Source organism: Falco peregrinus, chromosome 4 (genome assembly GCF_023634155.1).
Source record: "Falco peregrinus isolate bFalPer1 chromosome 4, bFalPer1.pri, whole genome shotgun sequence".
NCBI classification, from domain to species: domain Eukaryota; kingdom Metazoa; phylum Chordata; class Aves; order Falconiformes; family Falconidae; genus Falco; species Falco peregrinus.
The window spans coordinates 98,888,975-98,908,088 of record NC_073724.1 but is presented as its reverse complement, the minus strand read 5'-3'; the positions used below and the strand labels follow the sequence as shown (position 1 = coordinate 98,908,088).

The 19,114-nt window shown below is 44.8% G+C and overlaps 1 protein-coding gene across 1 annotated transcript in view; it reads left to right on the top strand.

Moving 5' to 3' along the window:
- Positions 1–449: 449 nt before the first annotated feature.
- The window catches only part of MTUS2 (microtubule associated scaffold protein 2), a 318,390-nt gene continuing 299,725 nt past the window's right edge, over positions 450–19,114 (top strand). Inside the window, exons 1-2 of the mRNA XM_055801939.1 lie at positions 450–584; positions 8,910–8,983. The gene's annotated coding sequence lies outside the window, so the exon portion shown is untranslated. The remainder of the gene's footprint in view (positions 585–8,909; positions 8,984–19,114) is intronic.

Below are 19,114 nucleotides of genomic sequence, written 5' to 3'. Positions count from 1 at the left end.
GTGGCGGGCGAGGAGCAGAAAGCCTTGCACGAACACGTCCCGTTTGTGCCCGATGCCGTTGGAGGCCCCGCTATGCCTTCCCCGGCAGGCGCTGCCCCGCACCCATATTCCCAGAAACCCCCCATCCAGGGCAGTGCTGGGTTCACCGTTGGCCTCGGTGATCTTAAAGGTCTTCTCCAACCTCGGCGGTCCCGGATAGGCCACCCAAGCGCTTGCGGGGCGTCCCTCTGCACGCGGCGACTCCCTGGGAAAGCGGGCAGGGGCGGGCGCATCCCACCGCCGCTGCCGCGACAGCTCTCCGTGCTATCGATACCGCCGCTCTGTCGCGACGCCCCTCGGCAGGTCCCTCTACGAGGCTGCGGGTGCCGGCCGGGGGGCGGGGTGCCCCTCCTGGGGGGGCGCAGGGCGCGGCGCGGTCCCGCAGGGGGCGCTGCGGCTCGGGGCGGCGGCGGCGGCGGGCGCGGGCGGCGGGCGCTGCTGGGCGGCTGCGCCCCGCTGCTATATAAACACGGCCCGCGCCCGCCGCTCCGTCCTGCCGGCGGGAGGAGGTGGCAGCACCAGCACCGGCGGCGGCGCGGAGGCAGGTGAGCCCGGCGCATCCCCGTCCCGGCGCGGGCAGCGCGGGCTCCGCTCCCCGCCGCGGGGTGGCGGGGCTGGGGTGCCCCCTCTCTGATCCGCATCGCCCCCGCGACTTGGCGGCCGCGGCGCCGCCCCTCCGGGGCTGGAGTGTGCCCCGGCTGCGCCCCCGGAGCGCTGCGGCCCGGGGGGCGGAATGCGGGCAAAGCTCTGCGGGGTGGGGAGCGGATCCTGCGCGGCGGGGACGCGGCAGATCTTCAGGCTGCGCCCCTGCGCTACCTGCGCGGCAGGCACGCGTGCGTTGGGGCGCTGGGGTGGGGAGCCAGCCCAGCCTACTAACACGGATAATCCGTATCACCGAATGTTTGAGCCAGAAGTTTTGAGGATGCTCGTAAATGGTCTGGGTCAAGTGGGCATTTCTGTCTGTGCAGCACCTGGGCTAGGGTCGGGATTGCCGGCTTTGTGCCCGCAGCGTGTTAATGGCGTGGCGGAGTCGGAGGGGGGGGAAGTCCCGGGGAGATGTGCGGGGGTCGTGTCCCAGCGGTCAGCACGGGCGAGCGGAGAGTTCAGGGCGAGCGCCGGGTCACAGCACCCCGCTGGCTGACGGCGCTAAAACTGTAGCTGCTCTCTGACCCTTCCGTGGGTGAAACAGCATCTCATTATTTTTCTTAAGTATGATGAAAGATCAAGCAGCTAATGTGAATTGTGGGGTAGTGTTTTCCTAGGAAGGGAAAGATAAATCCATGGGAGATAGGGCAGCAGCTCCAGGTCTCCCTACTCAAAATGTCTCTGCTTGAAGAGCTGTTCATCTAGGTCGGCAGTTTCCAACTCTGTTTAGGTGAGTCTGGGTACCTTTTTCTTCCTCCTCCCTTAGTCTCCCTTGCTGCATTTGCTCCTGCTGCTTTCCCCCTGGCCCTTGCCGCTGCCTCCCGAAGGGAAGAGCCGTGCAGAGGGGGCTTGTGTGCCTTTGCACCAGCCCCTACTCCCCACAGGCACCTCTGTTAGGGAGCCAGCGATCCCTGCTCATTCTAAACATGAAAAGAGCAAGCCAGCAGGAGCCTTGACGTTTATCATTGCATGAAAAAATGCAACGATCAAAACCCCAACAAATACTTCTCAGTGGGTCAGGCATTAGAAATGTTTGCTGATATTAAGGCATCAGTAGCAAAATAATTAAATGTCAAGTGCTTGCATACAGGTTAACTTTGCAATGGATGACTGTGTTAAGGAGGCACTTGGCAGCAGTTGAGCTGGATATAATGTGATGCAGAAATGTCATGTTTTGGTTTGTGTGATTTTGTACAGGAATTGTTTCATGCTCTCTGCATTCTGTGTAGCGTTTGTAGGCTTTACTGTTTCTTATCCCCAGTTTCAGCAGGGATGTGGCCTTTCTGTATCTCCTGCTACATAAACTCTTTACCAGTCTGCCCTTTTCCAATGCAATTAAACATACCCAGCTACTTGTCTCCTACCTCTGCAATCTGCTGTGGAGAGCAGTACAGCCTGTGCTGCAGGAGAGTGGTAGCAGTGAGCTACATGTATGCAAATGAGGATTAACTTCTCATTCTACTTTATTTATCACCTTAATTTCTGCAGAATAAAGTTCTATTTTAAGGTGCAAAAGGGGGGGTCTTTAACATGTGCTGGGAGTTTAGAAATCCCTACCTGAGATGCGGTGGGGTGGGGTCTGAGAAAATCTTTGCAAGGCTGTGTCCCTGCGGTTTATTTGAAATAGCCTTTGATATGGTACCATGTATTTCCTTACGTTCATCTCTAAGGACAGAGGTAGGTATTTGGCTACTGATCTAACAAATGCCTAGTGTAGGTTTGTTTCAGATAAGTAGTTTTTCATTTCTTTACAGCAAAGCTTGTTCCATAGTAAAGTTTTCCAGGGTGTTGTCTGTTGGGTTAGTGATAGTGACTGTAATAAACAAGAAAGCAGCTTGAAACTCCTGGCCTTTTTCTCGAGTGTGTGTTTCTATGCAAAATACATTTATGGTATAGTGAGCAATACTAGATATTTAGGAAGATAATGGAGAGAGGAGAGCTAGCAGCACGTCTACTGCAGAAGTGTAGTTTCCTACATCTGTAAAGCACAAACAGCACATCAGAGGCTGTGCAGGGAGTGCAGTAACCAGTAAGAAATAGTCCTCCCTCATAGTAAGTTAGGAAAAACACAAATTTCAGCTTCCAGTGTGTAGTCTCTGTTTCCTGAGTTCATGTAGGAAGCACCAGAAATCAGCGTAGGACAGAGAATTGCAGCCAGAATTTTGGGCTCCTGTGAAATATCCTCTCTCCAGGGAGTCATACAATGGTAGATGATGTGAAACACAATACGGTAGAGACTCATGCAGAGTGGTTGGTTTAGTGTTTGATTGAATGCTGTGGAGGAGAAAAGATCTAGGCATAATAATGGACATCTCAATGAAGGTATTTGCTGAAATGCTAGGAACAAGCGGTGTGAGAGGATCTTTTCTCCACCTCTGGCTGGATGCTGTCGTTTGGTAAAATGACTACTGAGGCACAGCTGATTTAGCACATGCTTTCCCTGTGCAACTATTGCATTTTATCAAAAGCTATTTATAATTATACTGGCCTTGCTTAAATGCAACTTCTACTGAACACTGTGCAGTCAGTTTTGTTAAAGCATAAGTAGCTGAAAGTGGAAAGGAAGTAGCAAAGAGTAGCAAAACTTAGATGCATGATGGTTTATCTTGTACCTGAGCTTGCTATTGCACACTCAAACCTGTTGAAACAGTCTTTGTTCAGGAAAATAATTCTGATGGATTTTTGTGTAACTTATTCTGGCACTGTCCTGATATAAATGGCACCCTCACGAGCCTGGGAACACTGTCACTTCCTGTTGCTGGATATGCATTTGATGCTTCGCTCTCTGAAAACTTGTTTTGTTTATTCTGTCAATTGCCATTATATGGTATCTTGCTATTCTGGATTTTCCAGTGGGAAACTGGGAAGATGATAAGGTCCAACACTTCATCCAAGGTCACCGGAAAGATCTACAGAGTACAGCCAGATGCTGTAACTACCTCACTGTCCTGTCATTGGTTTCATGAGGAAGACCTACTTAGGGTTTGTAGGGTGAGAAACAAGAAGGGAAATGATGAGCTGTTATAAATTGCAGTAGCTTCACAACCAAGTGATTTATACCAATTAAAGCCCCGTCCTATGTTACTTTTATGATATAGAACCGGGTTACTGCTTTGCAGCCAAAAGGCATATCCGTAAAACTTTCAAAACACCTGAAAAATAGGTCTTCAATATAAAAGGGCTGTTTAAAAGACTATTTAAGCAGTCACCTTAGTAATTTCTTTAAGGAATTCTATTTTCTTTTTCAATTAAGTGGCTACAGAGCTGGCAGTTAGGCCAACAGTTTCAAAGTTCCTGGGGCAGTGAATCTTCACGTTTCAGGACAGGAACTGTTTTCTGCTCATGGAGAAGTTATTGCTGCCTTTGTGGCGTAGCATGGCACAGCATGTAGTGCTGCACAGAAGGTGGTGTTAGCGGCGCACTAGCTGGAAGGTAAGGAGTTATCTTACCGTATAATTGCGGCAAAGTTGCTTTAAGAATATGCCTTAGCTTCCTCTCCAAAAGCTGGGAGGGGTATGCTGGCCCAGTCTTGCAGGGTATTTGGGGACTGTGGATGGAGAAGTCCGTTTCGTTCCAGCAGAGGCATCCACATCAAAAGTCTCTGCAAGTGATTTAATCCTCAGAAGCATCTGGTGTGGCAGCAGTTCCCAGGGTTTTGCTGTTAGTGACATCACTTGCAGATCAGTGATTTCATCCAATCCTCAAAACTAGCAAAAGCATCAGCAGAAAATTCCTTGAATTCCCCTTCCAGCCTGCAATCTTAATTTAAATGATGGTGTAATACAGGTTGCTGCTCCTTACATGAGCCTAAGGGCTATTCTGCCTGGAGATAAACTTTGAAACAGCTACTACATGGGATGCAGAGCTGGAAGAAAAGCATAACTTGTTCTTCTTTGCACAGCTGTGAATTTCACTTCATGGGCATAATCACCAAACACTTACAGGAGAATGACTTCCCTTTGAAATCATAGTTGAAAAGAAAACAAGGATCTTAAACACATGCTGGGCTAATTAGTTTCTCCAAGTTTTACTTTTTGAATTTTAACTATTTGATAGCTTAAACTAAATGAGTTGGCTTCTGTGTTTATTACCCCCACAGGGCGCTCTAAGTTATGGCAGAATGCTAAGGCCGCCAAAGAGCCAGTCTAGCAGGCAGGGATGGCTTGAAGAGCAGAGATGCTCCAGTAGTGCTTTCGCCCTCTGACATGTGTTGTTTCTGCCAAGTTTTGCATGGGGCATGTGAAATAACCCCTTCAAGCCACCTGAGTGTTTTTTCAGTCCAAGGCGGTCCTCATAATTCAAGTTTATACTCCTAGAAAAAGTCAGAGGGACTGGATGACTCCCAAGTAGTGTATTTCTGCATGACAGGGTACATTGGTGTTACTGAACAAGAATTAGATTGTGATGGGAGAAAAAAAAGCTTTGTATTAAGCATTTCCAATCTTGATGCAATTTTTTCATGTCAGAATACCAGGAGGAATCATGTGCTATGCACAGGGAAAGCTGGCAGGATACTGGGCACAAATAAGACATTCAGAAGTAAACTGCACTTGAGTGTGCTCAGCAGAGTTGTGCTCTCAGGATGAATGCATTCCTTCTGCTCTACCAGACCACTGTTTTGATAAAAAGTTGCTTAGCTATTGTTGGAGGCTTTGAAATGGGGGGGAAAAAACAGTAAAATAATCTCTGGAAACAATCTGTATGAGCCTTGGTGAAATCAAATGGCTGAACATACAAGACTAGAAATGTTACAGAGATCAGGAGCAAGTGCTTAGAACAGGTTTGCTATATCATGGTCACAATCTGGATATGTTGTTTGGGGTTTAATGCTATGAGGATCAAAACAAGTATTCAGCATAGGCACTAAAATTGGGCTGCTTCTTCAATGCATTAAAAGGTTTAAAGGCTAGGAGAATAGGTAGCAAATCAGTTCTACCTGAAAAGAGTGATTTTTGTCTCCTTTTTCAGATCTCGGAAAACTTTAAAAGACCATTTGAAATGAATGGAAAACTTTCTTTGAACATAGTTTGTAAGCTGGAAAGAAATAAGTTTCTAAACCAAAATTAAACTGGACAAAGTCCTAATCTTGATGACAACAGCTTGATTAAATTACCAACCAGAATTTCCTGAAACATCTGCATCTACTGATCCTTGATATTGCTGGAGCATGACACAAATGAGTAAAGTGGCTTATGGAAACAATGGATCTTGTTAATATGCATATTTTCTTGAATAGCACATGTACATAGATGTATAACGTAAAATTGCATGCATTACCATCAAATTATTTATAGTAATAATTCAAGAAAACAAAGGACTCTGGAGACTGTTAAATGAGCTTGCATTTTTTTTATTGATGAAAGCTCAGGTGTCAGAGTGGCTTGCAGCTACCATCCAACCTGTGCAGCAAAGTTCAGGGCTAGCTCCACAGCCTTTACTCATGTAAGGAATCCTCTAATGTCAATAAAGCCAGTGAGTTACTGATGCTGAAGAAATGGAAGCCCCTAGGCTTGGTTCATAAGGTACAAGTTTATATATATATATATAATAAAGATAAAAGATCCTTTGCTTTCCACCCAGGATCCAGTAGGGAGGTGGACAGGTTGCTTTTTTCACCTTTGTGTACCGTGAGGCCTCGAGTGAAGTGAGAGCTGAGTCACCCTCTATAAGATGCAGCAGCTTTAAGGTTAAACTGATTAGAGTGGAAAATGTAACAGTCTGACAGACCCGCTATGTTCGTTTTTAGCTGCTCAGCACTTTTAAAAAACCCAAATAGCAGAAAAGCTGCCCTGTTTGATTGTTCCTATTGCGTAATAGCAGTGTCTGGGATTTGAGAGAAGCTACAAGCAGGATGTCGCTTACATAACAAATCCAAGTTGCTCTAATCCCTGTTGCATCGTTGCTGACCCTGGGCAGCCAGGAATAGCCCAGGATGGTGCTGAGCTCCCCAGGCTCTCCTCAGGCGCTGCAGGGTAGCTGTGCAGCAGAGGCCCTTTGCTGCGAGGGTTTTCTGCCAGCCGTTCTTGCTGGATTTGCAGTCTGTTTCTGCTAATAAAGTGCAATTAGAGCCTGAAGTGGAAATCCTGCCTTTAAAAAGTCCCGTCTTGCTCCTTATGGACAGAGCTGATCCTCCCCCACTTCCTTTATTTTCCTGAAAAATCAGCCTTTACCCCCATTTCCAGCTGGAAACAGGTAGTCTCATGATCTGGTTCCTCCTGTGCTTGTTTAAAAACTGGACTGAAGGCCAGGACAGACCTTTGGAGCCGGTCCTCCTGAGCCTTTCTTCTGTCTTGTGGGACAGTGCCATGGCCTAGCGTCCAGGGGGATGCACTGGGCTTGCCAGGGTGGGTGCTTTGGGGGAGGAGCTGCAGCTAGGTATCGTCATCCTGAACTCAGGGGTCTCCTGTGTCCCCCAGCTTTGGTGTGGGGTGCTGGGGCCCTGTTCCTGCCCTGTGGTTTCATGAAAGTGGTGGACCAGCATGGATGCTCGTGGAGCAGGAAGGAGGCTGCTGGGAAGAGTCAGCGCCATGTGCTTGGGACGTGGTGTCGGTGCGGAGGGTCTGACCCTGCACTTGAGCCCATCATACTCGTAGGTTGTCCTGATTACAGTGGGTAAAATGGTGTGGAAGAGCATCTTAGCCCTGCCCAAGGGGCAGTGTGTGCCCTGCTGGCTGCAGCTCCTGCCTTGCCTTCTCTACGGGAGAGCACTGCTCTGCCCCAATCACCCTGGCTGCCTCCAGCATAATTAGGAGCATTTGAAGAATGATAACATAAAAAAGCAACATTGTGGGATTGTTTCGGGGGGGAGTGGGGGAAGGACTGAGGCAGCTGTGCACAGAAACCTATCTAATTAAAACCACAGGGGAATGGAGATGGTGGCTAATGAGGCTGAACACACAACTTAATTTAACTGAGTTATTTGGAAAGAAGCAACCTGCCTTGCTGGCAAACGGAAGGTGGTGGTGGTGAAATAGAATGTTCCTGGAATTTATTATTAAAATTTCATTGTAATTAGTGCATGTTTTGCTGCATGTTACTTTGGATTTGGGACTTTTACCGCATTTTGTGAAATTTATCATAAACAGTGAGCATCATTTGCATGTGAATAAAACATTTAAAAAAAGACTACTTGATTAAATCTCTTACCTAAAATCCCATCCATATCTTCCATGTTCTAATATGTTCTGAGCTTTTTATCTAACTTTTTTCCACTTGATATATACCACAAGGAAAAAAGTGTTGTATGACCTCCTTTTCCCTCAGCTGTGTTTCCCTATTCTTTCTCTGCCTTTTCCTCTGTCATATTATCAAGTCTGTTCTGATCTCCACCTGCTCTGCTTGTCCCACAGCCACATCCCTCCTCTTGGTCTTCCTTATACTCATACCTCTTAACTCTTTGTTCTAATATCTCCTGTCTCTTTCCTGTTGTAATACAAATAAATATGCATCATTGACATAATGTGGAAGAAACCCCACCAAAACAACCAAAGCCCAAAACCTTTTCTACCTTTTTTGTCATCTTATGATCTGGTCAGCTTTACTTGTGAGATGCTCTTCTAGTTTCATGTTTGATTTGCAGCAATATGACTTTGGTCCCTTTTACCACTGGTAAAACAACATCTTATGACCTCTTACCAAATCTCAGGGCTAACTTGCTTTCTCTCTCTGGCTTGACCTGTAGCCTTTTGATATAACCCACATTCTCTGATTTACAATGTTGGTTTTTTTTTCTTGTGATTGCAATCACAAGCAAATTCAGCTAAATCTCCCTGAATAGCAATACACCACCTGTATCACATCAAAATGTGGCATAGGGACAAGGCATCAAATAACACAGCATCTCTTAAAAACAATGATCTCTGTAAATGCCTTAAAACCTAACTGAGTGTAATCTGTGCTTCCCCTTTAGCTTGTGTACCTAAATTTGCTTGAGAGCGTTGACTTGCTTTAAAGATACTCCAGAGGAAGGGGAACAGAAAATGTGGAGTTTGTTTCACAAACTTTTTGTATCCTCTTCCCCTTTTGAGAGTAGGTGCGTTGCTTTATTTCACTCACTCCTAACACGGACCAGCTTATCTGTGAGCTAATGCCAGAAAATTTGGACAGGATCATAATCAGAAGAGCAGGATGTTTAATCTTGAGCAGTGTGTTTACAAAAGATCTGATGGTGTATGCCGTTGTTACCTACTCTAATTCTAATGAGTCTCTTATTTGGTTTTTTTAAGATTTCCATCCTGGGACTGCCTTCTAGGGCGAACTATCACCAATGGAAGTAAAATTTGTTTTTCTAGCGTTTGGGGTAAGCCTAGCTTGTCTTCTGTATTATTAATGTCTGATTTGATCTTTTGAATGTCTTTGCCACCAAAGAACTCTTTTGCAAGATGTCTTTGATTTTTATATTAGTGCTAGTCTATTGAATGAAAACTCCCTCTAACAATTGTATAAACAATGGAGATAAAGATGACTTCAAAGCAGACCATGAGACTTTTACTGGGGGAAATTATCAAACAAAAATAGACCTTTGCTTTTCTAATATCTTTTATTTCTGTCTGGTAGGTATAGTACACATAGAAAGTATGAATTCTAATCCAATGTACTACATATCTAAGCTAAATCTGGTTACTTTTTGAGATGACAATATTTGAAGGTAGTCTTTCATGCTTGGGAAGGCATAACTTTGTTGGCTGGGAAATGACTGTGACATGGATCCTGGTAAATTTGTGTTGTAGTGGCATGAGGTTGCGTTCAGTCATGAGCACTAACAATGCATGCTGAAGCCTCTGGGAGGTCAGCAATGATTTTTTCACCTGGGGGGAAAAAAAGACAGCAATGCTGGCAGGTTGTGGGGCAGTATTTTTCTACCTGGCTAGGGGCATTGGCTCTTTGATTGCCCACCAGTAACAGGCTGACAGTGGTCCCAAAGCCTCAAATGACTCAAGATGGAGATGGGACAGTGTAGGTTCCAGAGGGAGGCTGACTGTATGGGGTACTGCCAAACCTTGGAGGGAGTGAGAGGGGCCACAGGCTGCCTCCTCCCAGCAAACCCCCAAGCAGGCTGGCTGGGTACATGCCTGGCTTTTGCCTAGCAAGGGGTAACCTCAGATGGGCGAAATAGAACCAGAGTTCTGAGCCTGCTTTTTCTGTGATGACCAGGTGATGATGGTCAAAATCTTCTTTTGTGGTCTTACACTGCCCCTGGTTTTCCAGCAGGCTCACGGTTGATTTTCCCTGTGCATCAGTAGCGTGTGCCAGCCTGCTGTGTCCTGCTGGCTGACCACGGGGAGGAACAAGAAAAACTGTCCACATAGCCTAGCGCAGGCATCTCCTGGGGCCAGGTATGATCTGGTCCTCAAGTAACAAAACACAGCCTGGCTGGAGAAGTTCTGATGGCAACATGGTGTAGTCATTGCCCTTTCCTTTAGGGGGACTTGGGCCTGGTCTGACCTGGAGTCAGAAAGGTCTGGCAAGAGCAGCCAGCACTGGGGAGGGGGTCAGGACCCCAGCAAAGCCTGGGGCCATGGCTGTAGCATGCAACACTATACATGGTGAGGAGGCACCCAAAGGGTGGTGTTCCTGTGGTAATCAGACTGAGAGCAGAAAGCAGGTGAGAGCAAAGAGAAAGCAAACTCTGGTCACTGGCAAAGATATTACCACAATCCCAATCCTCAGTGTAGGAAATCGTATACACCATGTCTGTTTCCCTTTCCAACCCAGGCTGTGTGGCCAATAGAGACTGGTGGGGCTCAGAAGGGTGAAGCAGGCATCATCATGGCATGATCCCTGGCTTTCAAGGGACTCTTCATACATGCAGATGCCTCTGGGGACAGTGCTATGTGATAGGAACTGAGTGGTCACAGGAGCTTGGGAAGGAATCTCGTCATTTACCCAAGTCAAAAGCTGTTTCTCTGACAACAGTCACATTCAGTCATAGGTGATGTGGTTTTGGGCTGTGAAATGGGTGATTGAACTGGTGTGTTCCTGTCTTCTGGGTGGCACGTGCCTCCTGGTTATAATCCTGCAGCAGTCAGGCAGCTAAACACTAAATGAGGGAAATCCTGTGTTTATGGGTTTACAAGTGGCATGTGATGCTCCGGCACTCTCTTGCCCCACAGGAAAGAAGGGAGGGCAATGCACATCTTCTTTTTGAGGACAGCATTGGCAGGACACAGTCCTGGGTGGTGTGAAGGATGTATGAAAATGCCTTTTATGTATTTCCCATATACAAACGACTTCTGATCTAAAAGCAGTTGAACTGTTTTCTGCCCTCCTGTTACTGGGGCTGTAAGTCTTGTAACTCAGCCAGTGAGGCTAAAGGTGTGTGGCTGCTGCGGGGGGGGGGGGGGGCGGGGTGGGTTTGCTATTCAGACCCTCTCGAATGTTCCTGTGTACAGCTCTCCCACTGCCATTCACTGATCAAGGTCGAAGGCTGGATCCTGGGTTTGGAACTTGGCTGCAGAGCTGGAAGAGCACAGGTAGCAGTGAGAAATACAGATGAATCCTTCCTAGTATTCTTAATTTTCTTAATATTCTTAATTCATAATTAAAATTCTTAATATGCCTGTGGATTTCCCAGTTTGGTTGAGGACTCTGTAGTGCTTGGATGATGGTTATGGAAAGAACTAAATCAATATTCTAAGTAATTTCTTATAGCTTTCTCCAAAAGGTCACATAAGGTATGTTATTTCATTGTTAGTGAAACAAGTAGTCAATACCTGTTAACACATCCTCTTCCTTTTTGGGCTGGCATGTCACTGGACTTCACGGTAAGGCCTGTGAGAAGCAGCTTGAAGGTTTTGATTCCTAGTGGCTAGAAGGATTGGAAACCAAAGGCCATCAGCTGGAAAAGAGCTCTGGAAATTTTTGAAATTCATTTTCTCTGTGATGAGTGTTAGAGATGTTCAGCTTCTGAAAGGGAAAGTTGCACCAGAAGTACATGTCAAATAGAGCAAGAAATGTAGGAGGCTATTTTGCAATTTGAGCACTTGCTGCGAACCTGAGAGAATAGTTTCCTGGCCCATTCCAGGGTTATCTGCAAGAATGGCATTTTCAAACCCCTGTGTTTTGTTTCAAATAGACAGGACTAAATAACATGTGTTTGGCAGAGGTAATGGGACTTTCACCTCTCTTCTGCTGATCTTAGAGCACTGTGTGGGAAGGTGATGGGTATATGAGAGCGTAACCCGGCTTGAGAGATTTGCGTGAAGTTAGCGTGTTAGTCACAGCTGTAGCTGATGGGAGGCTTTCTGACACACCACAGAAATACTGTTCTGATGGCATCACTTCAAAAAACATTTCCTAAGGAACAGGTCAAAGTGGATTACATGGGAAGTTATGGGTCAAGAGTTTGATACCATGGCTCTGTATTTATGCAAACAGCTAGTGAGATGCTTCAAAGAGGGATAGACTTCTGCTGCTTTCAGCTAAAAATCAGAAATTCAGGGAAGAGACTTGATAATATTTTAAGTCATCCAGTAATTTAACACTGGATTACAGTTGAAATCCCATAGAAATACTGAAGACACTTTGTACTGTATCAGATGGATTAGGCATGATTCACTTACTGTGTTAAATTGCAGAGGGATTAATAATGTCTAGGTCATTGTTTCCTAAGCTTATAAATTTAAAGACCAGAGGGGACCACATGAATATCTCTTCTTACTGCCTGCTCAGTGCAGGTCAGAGAAATGCAGGATATATCGCTAGTAGTCCTTTATTTTTTCTTTATTTAGCATATCTGCCTGAAAGAGACCAAGGTGGTGTTTTAAAGGGTACCAGCAGCAATCAGTCCATCATGGTGCAGGCAAATTGTTTCAGTAAATAACAAGCCTTGCCTTTTGAGGCAGTCTGTAGCTTTTTTCAAACTTCCAAATGTTGTACCTCCATTTTTTTTTCCTGCTGGACTGACAAGGAATCTGTTATCTGAATGCTGGTTCTCCATTTAGTTAGCCACTTCGAAATTCATTTACTAAGAGCAGTGTTGATGTAGTATGGTTAATCTTTTAATTCAGGATTTTATGTATAGCATGACTTTAAATCGCTACACAGTGTGAAATTAGGACAATACAGCCTGTCAGCACACTACCATTATCAAATAATGATGTAACTTCATACAAATGATCAGATTTACATGATCAGGCCTATTTTCCATACAGCTGTGTTGATTGGTGTTAATTGTGCTACTGTCTTTCAATGCCTTATTGATTGTGTCCCATGATAACCTTTCCCTGGTGTTGCTTATGATGTCAGTCTAACAGTTCCATAGCTGCTTAGGTTATCCCACTTAACCCTTTAAAATACTGCCTTGGTATTAACTCTTCCCAGTCACCAGGAACTTCTAGTGTTCCTTTTGTTAAAAGCAGTCTCTGAATCAAAAGTTACTGGTTCATCTGCCTTACACTCCTGAAAGCAGGGTTTTAACTGAGAGGCTATTTAAAGCGCTCTCCAGTTACTGGTGGCATTGGAGGTATGTCATTATCACTTTAAGATGTGAATATAGCATCTCGCGTCTTTCTGAATGTAGAGTAGAAGTAGTTGTCAAATAAGTTTGTGTATTTCTGAATTGTTTGATAATTTTTGTCTGAACTGACCATTTATTGAAGTCATTGCTTGGCATTCGCTATTCTTGTTCCATTTAGGGAGAAGCTCCTATTGTCATAACCTCACCATAGCTTTTTGAATGTTTTTTTTTTCTCGTCACTTGCTTGTGTTTCTACAATGTTGATTTGTATTAATTGCTATCAGTGTCTTTTTCCCCCCCCATCTGTTATGTGCTGTGGGTTTGTTTTACAGGTTTGTTTGCTGCTGCTGTCACTCTCTTTAGCCAGGATTCTTCCACCAAAAAAGCTTCCTTTCATGGCTGTAGCACAGCAATTTTTTTTTAAATTTTTTTTTAGCATGTAATAAAGCATTCTTTAGCAGGTCCTTTTTATATTTTTGTGTGTGGATATTTCCTCCTGCTCAGTTTTGCACATGATTTGTTTTTAGGTTTGAGAAATTGTCCTAAAATATCTGAACAAGTAAATAAGATATTGGTTAAGGTTACATATTATTTTCCAGTTGTTAAAGGAATTGGAGCCTTTGCCTGTAGTGAATCATAATTTTCTAATTAAATGGTTCATCTGTATCCAATAGGAGTCCAATATAGCATCAGCTAGAGTTACTGTTGCTACTCTTTTGTATTAAGCCATGTCTAGAGCTTGCAGACTTTCTGAAGTCTTACTAGTAAATTGGTTCTTCCAGAACAGGTTCTCTGCTAGAATAAAGCTCAATGTGACAATATTTTTCATAAATTCAAGAATATGTGCTTGATTGCTTCATTCCATTCCCTTGCACCATTTGATGGATCTCTAGTAGACCTCACCCTCTGTCTCAGCTTGTCATTTCCCATTCTGCTTTTCTCTTTGCATGTGCAGTGTCCATGGCTTTATCTTCTGCCTACCCTGTTTCTCTTAAATAAGTGCAGTGCTTTTTAGTCTTGATTTTTATCATGTGTTTTTTGTCTGTTACGTTCTTAACCTTTAATAGAATTGAGCTTCCTTTTGAAAAAGGCAATTGTATTTTCTATTGAAATTGAGCCCAGTCCTTGCCATCGTAAGCAAGCTTTCAGGGGAACAAATTGTTTGCCCTTTTTCAAAAAGAAGTTATTCAAATATCAGCAGTATGGTGAAAGCATTGCTTTCTATTTCTAGCTGCAATACATGTATCAAGGTTTTTTTGACAATTCATGTTGACATGGAGAGGCTCTTGTTTTTTGGTCAGACCGCTCCAGTTGGCAGCTCCCAGGCCATGTGGCCTTTTGCAAGCCTGTGGTCACTGCACTGCTGTGCAGACAAGGTAAGCATCATGAGATGGAGTTCATGCTGCAGTTGGCTCTGGAAAGCAGCAGAGACAGAAGGAAAGGACAGTAGCTGAGGTCAAAAGCTGATGCACTTTTTCTTCTCTCATGCTGTGTGAAAGTCTTAGAAGTTTAGCCTTAAGAAATGGCTGTTACTGAGATAACCGGGTAAATTTTTGTTAGCAAAACCAGCATGCACCTAGAAATCAGCTTCTCACTATTTGAAGCAAGTGACTTGTCAACAGGTGGGCTTGCTCTGTCATCCGGACTGACTGCACACCTAGCCTTGGTGAGGGTTTGTAAGGAGCTGTATAGGCAGAAGATGGTTCGCATGAAGTGGTTACATCCAAGTGCCTGAGACCCACTTCTTTCAGTATTACACTGTGCTTGGCACAAAGCATTTTGGCAGCTAAGCATCTTGGGTAGAGAACCTGCAGAATGATTTACTGGGTGTATTCCGGTGTGTTATGGAAGCCTTACTTGTCAATGGTAAGGCTGCATCTCAGATACTGTGTTCAGTGTTGGGCCCCTCGCTGCAGGAGGGATGTCGAGGTGCTGGAGCGTGTCCAGGGAAGGGCAGCGGGGCTGGGGCACAAGTCTGATGAGGAGTGGCTGAGGGAGCTGGGGGTGTTCAGCCTGGAGAGGAGGAGGCTGAGGGGAGACCTTATCGCTCTCTGCAGCTGCCTGAAGGGAGGGGGTAGGCAGGTGGGGTCGGTCTCTTCTCCCAGGTAACAAGTGACAGGATGAGAGGAAACAGGCTCAAGTTTTGCCAGGGCAGGTTTAGATTGGATATTAGGAAAACTGTCTTCACAGAAAGGGTGGTGAAGCATTGGAACAGGCTGCCCAGGGAGGTGGTGGAATCATCATCCCTGGAGGTATTCAAAAGTCTTGGTGCTTAGGGACATGGTTTAGCAGTGGACTTGGCAAACCCAGCACTGCCATTGGACTTGATGATCTTCAAAGTCCTTTCCAACCTAAATGACTCTATTATTCTATGACTCTTAAGTTACTGGTTACATCTGTAACCATTGTAATATCTGTACAATACTGTGGTTACATCTATAACCACATCATTATTGAATTGTTTCTAAGAAGCAGCATCCCATCTGGAATTGAGTCCGCAGAGCAGGAATCGGCTTGTAAATGCTTTGGGACAAGAACACTGTTTTAATTCAGCATTGTGTGGCTTAGTATAGGGGATGCTACTCCAGGCATCCTTTCGGTACAAGGTATTAATCAAATAAAATGAACGATATAAACAAGGACTAAGAAATGATTTGTTTGCAATGACAGGATAGCAAGAACTTCATAAGCTCCTGTTTTAGCCTGCTTAAATAAAGTTACTTGCAAAGAATCTTCTGATATGTTAATTGTATTATTCATACTGTTTTTCTGAATTTCAAAACAAAGTGTGACCTTGATTTCAAAGTAAAAGTGCATGAAAGCCTGCTGTGCTTATTTTTCATAATTAATCATTTATAAGCCAATTTTATGGCAAAACAGATAAATGGGATGTCAGAATATTTGTTTGTAAATACTTTGCTTCAAGATGGTAGCACAATTTGGGTCTTAGCTTTAAGGTAATCCAGTATTTCTTTCAGTTTCACTGTAGGATGAAAGCACAGCATGCAATACATACTGCAGTTAAGGTCTACATGGATATACCGTAACTGAAATACACACTTTGTTCCGTTATTGTAGTGCCTGCTAAAACAGAAGAAAAATCTTCCTCCTTTCTGTAGTGGCCATGGGGAGTGCACTTTTTCCCAGCATCCCTATCAGCCACATGTGTGCAGCTCAGCTTGCATGAGACACTTAACTTAGTAAGCATCAACAGTTTCAGGGCTGCAGTGAAACAAATACCAAAAAGCCTTGTTCAAAGTGGCTGCTGCTCAAACCAAGAAATGCCAGTAACCTCTCCTCTGAATATCATGGGGGTCCTGAGCCTGCCTTGGAGGCTGAGGCCAGTGCTTTTCAGAAGGTGGGCTTTTCCTCCCTTCAGAAGAGAAGACAAGCTTATACAACTGTGTTTGCGTCTCCAAAGGGGAGTACACGCATTGATGGTGGCCCTTGTTTGGCACCACAGTTAAGTGTGTGGTGAGGTGGGTTAGGCTTGGGGGCAGGGCAGCCTCCCATCCTCACCCCAGGGAGAGGTGAGGGAGGTGCCACAGCAAGTCCCACACCCTCCATGGGGCTGTTGCCAGGGTGGGTGGATGGATGGTGGCACAGGGCTGTGACCTTGGGCTTTGCCGTGCCTGCGCAGGCTGCCCAAGGCTGTGGGGATGCTGTGGGATGCGCTCGGAGGTGCAGGAGAGGTACCAGCACGGGGGTGCGTTTTTACATCCAGTGGGGCTGGGGCTCCCGCTCAGCCAGGGCTGCTGTTACAAGAACCTTCGTCAGGACAACCAGAAAGCCACACTGAAACTAAATGGATAGAGCCATTTGACTAATAACAAATGCCCATGAACGTCACATATGGGTAACTTTGCATAATGAAGTTAGCAGCTGATATGTGTATTATAAGTGCTTTTTGAATAGGATTTATTGAATTCCACTATAACCTGTCACAGGACAGTATTATTTTAGAGCTGATTTCAGTTGTCTCTCTACCTCTAGATTAACAAGTCCTGGCATTTAGTATCTGTTACCTAATGCAATACAAGGCATATTTTTTGCCATTAGGCTGCAGTGCATAAGCTAGTTAATAGTTTGAGTCTTATAGCTCTTCCTCCTAAGCTGGCAAGTGGTAGAGGATATAGCTCTGTGAGAAAACAATTTAAACTTTCTCAGTGAACCAGTTTTGAGAAGACTTCTTCTCAAATGCAGAGTTTCACACTGAAGCAGTGTGATTAAAAGCCTATGGGGGAATCAAGCATGAGGATGGTTTTAAGGAAGATCAAGGGACTGAATGCAATTTTTCCCCCTCAAATTATAATTAAAGAAACAGCACCCTCATTAGCATAATACACTAAATGATAAAAAGAATTGGACAGATGCCTAATCTTGAAATGCTGCTTAATTTACAAGTACATATTTTAAAAAGAAAGCAATTGAGGTTTGTTCTTTCTAGCTGCCTGCCTGCCTCATCAAAACTGCTGCTTATATAACTTACTGTCTCAGAGGAAAAAAAAATAACACAGAAAAGTAGATATGTACTCTAGGGCAGCATCCATACAATGTCTGTTGCACACGTATAGATACTAGAACATTCACAATACTTCAGGTCTTCTGAGATTGGGTGTGTACCAGACAAAATTACACATTTGAGCAGAAACTCTCAACTGGGGCCATATACAGCCCCAAAGGAGTCCAAAGGCAGCTACTGTAAAAATGAAACACTAATTTTCTATTGATTCTCGACTCTTAATTATCTAGAAGGTGACCATTCTGAATTTCTTATGAGCACCTGTTGAGCCACAGAGAAATGTATTTGAGAGTCTCATTAGTTTTTGAGAAGAATTTCTGAATTCTTGCTAACAGCAAAAATGACTTTCTGGTTTTAATGAAACTGTGAATGAAATGTGGCAAGGAGAAATAGGTGGCATTCACACTGATGCCTCCGTGCCTTACCTATGTTCTGTTTTCTCTTCTTGTCCAATATAAGCTGCAATGGTGCATTTACTCTGTTTCACTTTAAATAGCTCTGTTCTTCTACCCTCATGTCTATGGACTCCCAAGGGATTCTGAAGTGAACCAAAATCTTGTGAAGTCTCAGAATTATGTTGCCACCTGCAAATGTTGATAGGCTCATCAGACTGTGTTTACAGTGCTGAACAAGAGCCGGGAATGTGGCAGGGAGCGAGTTGCTTGCACTGCTTGGTGCACCCTGCTCTTGCCAAGGGTTGTTCTGTACTACCCAGCTCAGCGTCCCTGCTGGGCCCCATGCAGTGCCTGCGCAACATGGAATTATTACTCTGTGCATTTTTAGCATTCAACGCTTGCAAAATATGGGAGCACCGGAGTACTTTTTATAGTGTGAAACTGAGGCTATGTGCAGTGGGCATACAGGGTCAGCAAGAAGGCATGTTGGGTGCTACCAATTGCTGGGCTAGTGGTGGGAAACTGTTGGTGGGGGTGTGGGAGCCAGCCTTGCTTTGGTCCTGTCCATGCTGCTGCTGAGGGGGGTTCCTGGTGTGAATGGTCCCCCAGACCACACTGGGGTATTGCCAGGCTGTTTAAAAAAGACTTACCTTAATGAAATGACAGTCTGTTCTTTGCCTAGTACAGCTAGGGTGTGTGTCTCTGGAGGACTGGAGTGGGAATTACACTTTTAATAAGGTTAAGCATATTGAGGAGAAAATGTTTTTTTAGGAGTGAAAATGATTTCTCAGTGGGAGCTGACACTTGAATTATTCCACTTACAGTCCTAGTGCAAGGTAGGGGCTGGCTGCAAATCGATGTCAGATTTTCTAGTTGGAAGTAAACCTCCTTTTCTCCAATCCTAAAGCTTCTCTTCAGATGGAGAGCTAGTAACCACTACTTCGTGAAGAGGCTCTGGCAGCCAGAGAGCTGAGGGGTAGGCTGGAGTAACAAGTGCCTACCAAAGCAGTATCCTGCCCCTTCGAAGCCTACATACTTTGGTAAGTACAAATCCCA